The sequence below is a fragment of the Carlito syrichta genome, unplaced genomic scaffold (genome assembly GCF_000164805.1).
Source record: "Carlito syrichta isolate Samal-C Ts95f unplaced genomic scaffold, Tarsius_syrichta-2.0.1 Scaffold315844, whole genome shotgun sequence".
Lineage (NCBI taxonomy): Eukaryota > Metazoa > Chordata > Mammalia > Primates > Tarsiidae > Carlito > Carlito syrichta.
The window spans coordinates 150210-158603 of record NW_007259940.1 but is presented as its reverse complement, the minus strand read 5'-3'; the positions used below and the strand labels follow the sequence as shown (position 1 = coordinate 158603).

The window sequence follows — 8394 nt, the reverse complement described above, 5'->3', positions numbered from 1 at the left end:
AATTACTGCTTACAAATGGTTTGCCATCTATTTAATTAATGCAATTATTCTATTTTGGAAAATGTCAGTTGTTTACAATTTAGTAGTATAAAAAATGTCATATTGATATACATGAATATCAAAATTTTCTGAATATTTTATTATTTGTAAAAATCGAATTACTGAGTCAGAGAATACATTCTTCAGAAAGAGTAGGTACATTTAATATTATACTGGGGGATAGTGTGATGTTTTTCCTCAGTACATATTATTATTATTTAAATTTGTCTGTTAAGATATGGTTTTACCACTGACCAGTGTCACAGCATTTCAACCCCTTTAGGGATTTTGACAGTCGTGGAATAGAACCAACTCCATCCCATGGATCCTCTTCTGGAGTTCTCCTTTTCTTTTTCTTCTTCTTCCCCCAGCGACTGTCTCAGAATCTTTTCTGGGAAATTCTTTGGTTAATAAGTCATACAATTCTTTCAGTTCCAGGAGCTGGGCCTGAGAGACCTCCAGTTACAGCAGATAGGACAGGGTGCATACACGGCCCTCTACTGTCTTCCTCTCATAATTGGAGATATTTACACAAGTGTGGATTAAGTACAATAGTGAGTCCTTCAGGCCCTTGCAGAACCACATGTGTTTCTGACCTTCTTCCCCCACAGAACTGGGATTCCTCAGGCAACCTGTCCTGTTACACAGAACTAATGAAGTCTGAATTTTAATTGTATGATCATCATCGTAAAAAGAGTTATGCCAGCCGGGCTCGGTGGCTCAGCCTGTAATCCCACGCCTTTGGGAGGCTGAGGTGAGTGGATTGCCTGAGCCCGCGGGTTCGAGACCCGCCTGGGCAGTGAGACCTCATCTCTACAATAAATCAAAAAATCAGCGGGTGTGGTAGCACATACCTGTAATTCCGGCTACTTGGAAGGCTGAGGCGGAAGGATCACCAGAGCCCAGCAGGTCGAGGCTGCCGTGGCCGGGAGCAGCCACTGCACTCCAGTCTGGGCGACAGAGTGAGACTCCAACTCAAAAAAAAAAAAGTTATGCCATCCAGAATGTGGAATGATCACCGTGTTTGTTAAAGTTGAGAAAGCACCTAGAATGATTGTCATCTTCACGACATCACATGAGGATAAATTTCAAAGAACTCTTGTAACAACCTCCTTTACTCCTGCATCAATAAACTTTCTCAACATCGCGAAAAAGCAGGCATCCCACCCGCATTCTTCATTGCTATTTTATTTTCATGGGCAGGCTTGCCAAAAATGAGGGATCGAAGGACACCACAAACATTTTTCTGAATTTCCAAAACTCTGTGGTCCAAATGGCCAGACAGATCCTTTATTCCCTCCAACCTACACACCTACTTTGTTGTCACCCAAGCACAGGTCCTGCAGGTAAGCAGCTGTGTTGGTCTGAATGGATGAAAACTGGTGCTGCTGCTTGTGAATGACTTCAGGCAACTGGGCATCATGCCAGGCAAACCTCTTGGGATCTTTCTGAATTCTGTCTATGGGTGGGGATCTCCTGGTGACTGATGGGGATCAGTCATCATTGTGTGTTGAAGTCTGTTAGAACTTCAGTCTTGCATTCGGTATTGTACTGTCCTGTAGGGCTCTACCTAGAAAGCTGTTGCGTTCAGAGCATAATTATTTCTTTTGTATATAAGTGTACTTCGTTGGACATCCTTTGTAGATTTCAACATCCATCTGAGCCTGTACCACAAAATGCCTTCTGCGATCCTTGGAGCTTCACAGTTCCATGGTCTGGGTTGTGGTACACTGAGCTATAAGAGGTTTTTCCTCCCCTTATACACAGGAGTGATGTGCAAGTCGGGAGACACAGCTGAGCAAAGGTCTTGCCCAAGCTGAGGGTCCTGACTAGCTCGGGAACTCTGTAAGCCTCTCAGATAGTCTGCCCAAGATGGAACCATCCTCTCATAAATGTCATACTGTTGCTGTCTGACTTGTTCCAGTAAACAAAAAGCCCTTTGCAGTGAAGATTCCAGATACTGTGGTAGGGAGATCATCTCTGAGCATTGGGGAATGATGACTATGCCTAGTCTTGGGATGGGACGTCCACTCAAGTTTGTGCATCCATCAGGGTCGTGAGAAGCCTCCTCTCTACTGCCGTTTTTGTATTGAGGGGTTGCTCCGTTGGGATTGGAGGTCTGCTAGAAATGATGACCAACCCAACTTGCCATATGAGGGGATCCCTCAAAAAGACAGAATTATCTTTTGGTGGATGAGCCCCTTGTAATAACACTCAGAATTTGTTCCTCCCAATCAAACGATCAGTCAAAGTTTGTATCTGTAAGTTTTGAGACAGTTACATCACGATCTGCAGAGAAAACATCCCACATTGTGGCAAACAGGTGAGTGATTCTTCCACCATGACAACACACCCACCTGCTTACACAATGTGGAGTATTCAGCAGTTTCTGACCAAAAATGACATGAGCCACCTTGCCCCTCCTCCCGCCCCCCGCCTAATTCACCCCATCTCACCCAGAGCAAAAAAGTCCTCAAAGGGAAACGTTTTGCTGATGTGGAAGAGGTGAAACAAAAACGACAGAAGCACTAAAAGGTATCAAAAATGACACGTTCAAAAACTATTTTGAGCAGTGGAATAAGCATCTCAAGAGGCATATTTAATCAAACAGAGCACTTGAAAGGTGACTGAAGTTTAAACATGCAAGAATAAATGTACAATTTTAAGTACATTCTCAGTGTTTTGGGGCTTCCCCTCATATCACTGGGAAGTCAGGTCCCTACCACAGTGAACAGGTTTTTGAGTGGAAGAATAGGCACTGGGGTAAAGAGGTCAGGGTCATTGATGGAGAGCTAAATCCACTATCTAGAGATTATCTCAGTGTCTCCCCACTAAGAAGACAAGACTGTGCTGACAAGGAATGAATAAGCAGGAGATTGTGCTCTAGATTATACTAAACTAACTCTTTTCAGGGCCCCATTGGCTGCTTGTGGCTGAACCAGTGTTCGTTCTTCAGCTCTTGAATTCCTCACTAAATGGTTGTTAGTTGATTCCATGAATGGATGCTGTTATTATCTGTCTTGCTCATGTTCTGGTTGTGGTGGAAAACTCTTGCTTTCTGATATCCACTCTTGGAATGAGAATTCATTTGTGCTGAATTTCTTCAGCTACCCAATGATCCCTCACTTTCATGGAGATATCTCTTCTGGTGAATAGAGGGTCCCTTGTTCTTGCCCTGTCCTATTGAGATAGTTATTGGGATAGATGGTGTCAGAAACTCTAGGTTTGCTTACTCCAATTTTGGCACACGTATTGATCTCCAAGGAGATGGCTTCTCTGCAGAGCTAATGTGGGTGATGCTTAGAGATTCTGCTCCAAGCCTACATCTTTCTAACTGACTGACGATGACCTGTCTTTCCACTTACAGTTCTCATGTGTGTCTTTGAAACCAAAGCTCCTGATCCTTCAAAGTGCTAGAAGAGTGGTGGCTGTGGTCTCAGGGTTCCATGCCTGAGTAATGGAAGGAGGCTTCTGGGTTACCCCTCCTCTACTAGTGAGGCCTTCTCAGGAGCTGGTATTCCTATTTCCAGCTTAGGCAATAACAGTCATCCCTCCAGAGAGCAGGGACATCAGTGCTGAGGGGATCAGTGGTTCACCCATCACCCCGGGCCAACTTTCCCTCTATTCCTTCCCCATGGTGCTGCCTCCACATCCCATGTGGAGGTGGACTCAGCCTCCTTTACTGCCCAGAGGCTGCTACAGCCCATCCAGCCACCAACCTATCTGCCAGACCACCAGCCCCAGGATCCAGTCAAAGTAATCTTCAACAAAAAGAACAAAGCAGGAGGCATTACATTACCTGACTTCAAATTATGCTACAAAATATAGTAACCAAAACAACATGGTAGTGGTATAAAACAGACATGTAGACAAATAGAATACAACAGAGAACCCAGAAATAAATCCATGCATTATAGTCAACTGCTTTTCAAAAACAGGCTCCAAGAGCATACTTAGGGAAAGAACTTTCTCTTTAATAAGTGGTTCTGGGAAAACTGGATATGCATATGCAGATCAAGTCTAGACCCCTATTTTGTACCCTACACAAAAATAAGCGCAAAGAAATGAAAGACTTCAATGGAAGACTTGAAAACCATGGGGCAACCTCTTTGGGTTCCCTCCCACTGTGGGAGCTTTTCTATCCTCTCAATAAATCCTGCTCTCTCTCTCTCTCTCTCTCTCTCTCTCTCTCTCACACACACACACACACACACACACACACACACACACACACACACACACACAAAGAAAACTATGAAACTACTAGAATAAAACACAGGGGAATGTTTTGGAATGTTGATCTAAACAGAGGAGTTATGGTTAAGAATTTAAAAACATAGGCATCAAAAGCATAAATAGAAAAGTGGGATTTTTGTCAAAATAAAAATATTCTACACGGACAAGGAAACAATCAATAGAGCTGAGACAACCTGAAGCATGAGAGAAAAGATATGCAAATATTTATTTGATAAGTATTAATATCCAGAATATACAAGAAATTCAACTCAACAGTAAGAAAAAAATTTGATTGCAAAATGAGCAAAAGACATTTTTCAAAAGAAAACATACAAATGGTCAGCAAGCACATTTTTTAAAAAGTGCTCAACATTACTAGTCATCAGGGAAATGCAAATCAAAAATGCAGTTATATGTACGTATATATCATATATATTATGTATGGTAACAAATACTGGCAAGGATGCAGACAAAATGGAACTCTTATATATAATTGATAGAAATGTAAATTAGTATTCAGATTCCGCCCAAAGATAAAATTAGAATTATTATGTGATCCAGCACTCTTATCACTGATTGTATATGTAAAGGAAAGAAAATAGATATGTTAAAGAGATATCTGCACTCCCATGTTTATGGCAGCATTATTCAATAGCCAACATATGGAATCAACCTAAGTGGCCATCAACAGATGAATGGGAAAAGAAAATGTGGTATATATACACAACGAAATAATACACAGTCATAAAAAACAAAAATTTTTTTGAGCAACACAGATGAGCCCAGAGTATATTACGTTCATTGGAATAAGTCAGACATGGATAGATTAATACCACATGTTCTTACTCATATGTGGAAACTAAAAAAGTTGATCACATCGATGTAGAGAGCAGAATAGGAGTTACTAGTGGCTGGGAATAAGTAGAAGTATGGAGAATAGGGAGAGATTTGTTAGTGCATACAAAACTACAGCTAGGTTGGAGGAACAGTCTAGTGTTCTATAGCATTGTAGGGTGACTACAGTCAACAATAATTTGTTGTATTTTTTAAAAAGATAGCTAGAAGAGAGGATTTTGAATGTTGCCAACAAAAATAAATGATAAGATTTTGAGGTGATGGATGTGCTAATTACCTTGATTTGATTACTCACTGTATGCAGGTATCAAAATACTATACTGTATCTTATTCAATTCAGTATACATATTTTGATTAAAAAGTATATTAGGACAAGGTGGGTGATAGTATTGTTCAAAACATTTTATCCATGGTAATTTTGTTTCCTATTAATTACTGAGAGAGGAATGTTAAAATATCTCATTACAACTGTGGATTGTCTATTTCTCTATTTTGTTCTGTTGGTGTTTTCTTGATGTATTTTGAAGTTTGCTTTTGAAAGCATGCGCATTTATGACTACTATGTTCTCTCTTTTTTTTTAAATCTATCTTTATAACATTATTTTCTTTATCTCCAATAATCTTCCTTTTTGGAAATTTACTTTGTTTTTGCCAAAATAGACACTCCAGCTGTTGTATGCTTACTGTTTGCACTGTGTACCTTTTATTCTTCATGTTACTTTCAACATTTTATTTAAAGTGCAGAACTTTTAGATACCATACATTTGTCTAGCTCCTTTAAAAAAAAATCCAGTCTCAAAATTTCTGCCATTTAATGGAGTGTTTAGCTCATTTACATTAAATGTAGTTGTTGATATGGTTGAATTTGTATCTACCATTTTGTTATTTGTTTAGTATTTATCTCCCTATGATTTTGTTTTACTGATTCTGTTTCTCTGCTTTACCTTTGGTAAGTAAAATGTCTCTTTAGAATTCTAGTATGGTTTTTATATTTAATTTTTTATTTCTGGATGTTTCTCCAGAGCTGCACTGTTCAATACAGTAGCCACTAGCCTATATATGCCTAGTTAAACTTCAAATTTTTAATTAATTACATTTAATATAGTAATCAGTCTTTCACTCTCCTAGAGATGAAAATAACATAATGAAATCTGTATTTAAAAAATTACATTAGAATATGCAAAGGATGGACTCAAGAGCAGGACCACATAGAGGAACTGAAAATAAATGCAGGAATATTAGATAGGAGAATTTTTAAAAATTCATTATTATTAAACAAGCTATGGGTCTGAACTAGAGAAATTGCAATGAGTTTAGATCAGCAAGTAGAGAGATATTTGAGGGATGGAAGCAAAGGGAATTACTGAAAGTGTTAGTGGAAGACTTGTGAAAGAAACAAAGTCAAAGGTAATATTTGGAGCTAAATCAGCTGTTCTTTTGTTCATGTTTTGGCAAACATTAGGAACACAGTAGGAGGAGACAATTTTAAAGTGGGGAGAAGAAAAAAAAATTAATTTTAAACTTAAAACTATGTGCCTATCGTTTTGGATTTAGGATGCATGAAATAGCAATATATTTTAACTTTGTACAGTCATTAAAATAACGTAAAAGTCTCTAAAATTTAAAATCTTAGCATAGAAATTTCTACAATAGAAGCAAATTGGACAGTTTAATTGGATATAAGAATAAGGAAATGGCATCTCACTAATGTAACTGTCTTAGTCTTTCCTCTTAGAGATAAATGCTTCCAAACTACCTAATGCAGAATCTGCTACTATGTTTATTTATTTTTACTTAAGTCTTCTGTTTCTGTTTTGAGCAGCCCTTTTGCTTGCCCCAACTCCCTAATGCATTCAGTGAAAAGGGCTCTCAAGTTAACCTGTCAAATTCTATTAACTGCTACAAGCTATCCGTGGTGACACTTGGTATAATTAATTGAGAAAACCAGCACAAAGGCACCCTTCAGAGTACTCTGTAATGGAGTGTGAAGTCTCGTGAGATCTCTTGCTCAATTCCAAGTAAATGGAGGTTTTGGGTGGTGTGTGAGTTGTGCCATAGAAACTATTTATAAATGTGTTATATATACTGTGTTGTCCAAAATTTCAAATATCAAGAGATTTGCATTCAAGAGATATAGTTTGAGAACAGTGATACGGTTCTTGTAAGCAGGTAGCTTCGATGTCTTTCTCTGCTCATTTATCTCAATACGTATTTCAGATTTTTCTCATCTTTTTACTTTCACTCATCTATAGAAGAAAATTATTTCAATCTTCTATAAAATAATGACCATTGAATTGAAGCATGTATTAGTTTAGGTGATAATTAAAATTTAATAAAAGTAATATATTCTTTCAAAAATAGTAAGCACCATTTGTAAACTGCTTTCCTCATTGTCTGCAAAATTCAGTATATTTTCAGAGTGGTGAGAGTCATTAAGGCAATCTCTGAAAATAGATCATATTTAAATGTGTAGAGGTAGGTTACAACATCATTAATTTAGGATTTCATGCTATTTTTAAAGCAAGTATTGAGCAGTGTAATTTTTATCCATGGAAACAAGTCTTCCCTGGAGTGCAGAATAACAATTCTGAGGTAATTGTCTAAAGGTTAAGTGAATAACCACTAGATGGTAGCCTTGTTAGGGATCATTGATCAATATAGTTGATTTTTAAGTCTGTGATGAGATAATAAGATACATGTATCATAATTATCACAATTCCAGGTACAAAATGTACTTTAGTAAATACTAGTCCTTATTTAAAATTTTAAATTAACATTTATTACATAGTAGTCATGATATCAGATAATCTAAAAACTAGTTTAATAATCAACTATTTAATTTTTTTCTGAATTTTTGCTGACTTTATGTGGTCAGCTTATTGTATAGAAACATGTTTAATTTTATAAATTTTAGCAAAAATTGTTAACAATAACTTGATAATTATAAGCTAACTATATTCATCTAAATCAAATACAGTGTTAAGTAAGGACTTAGCATACATTTCTTATATTTTTACTCCAATATTTTCTTACTATTTTCTGATTGTTAAAGCTCTACATATAGCTTTTCTCCATAATTACTTAAACATTAATTTTACATTCTCATGATATCAATAATCACATTCTCCTAAATTATATTTAATTTATTGTACCAAAAAGAAAAAAAAATCTCACAATAGAATAAGAACTTCTTATTAGACTATTCAGAAGAGAAAACCTTCTCATTAAATATATAAATAAGTTTTTATTTTAATTTTATTTATT

At 37.0% G+C, this 8394-nt stretch overlaps 1 pseudogene; it reads right to left on the bottom strand.

Moving 5' to 3' along the window:
* Positions 1–257: 257 nt before the first annotated feature.
* Positions 258–2017, bottom strand: LOC110594516 (annotated as a pseudogene).
* Between the last annotated feature and the right edge of the window lie 6377 nt (positions 2018–8394).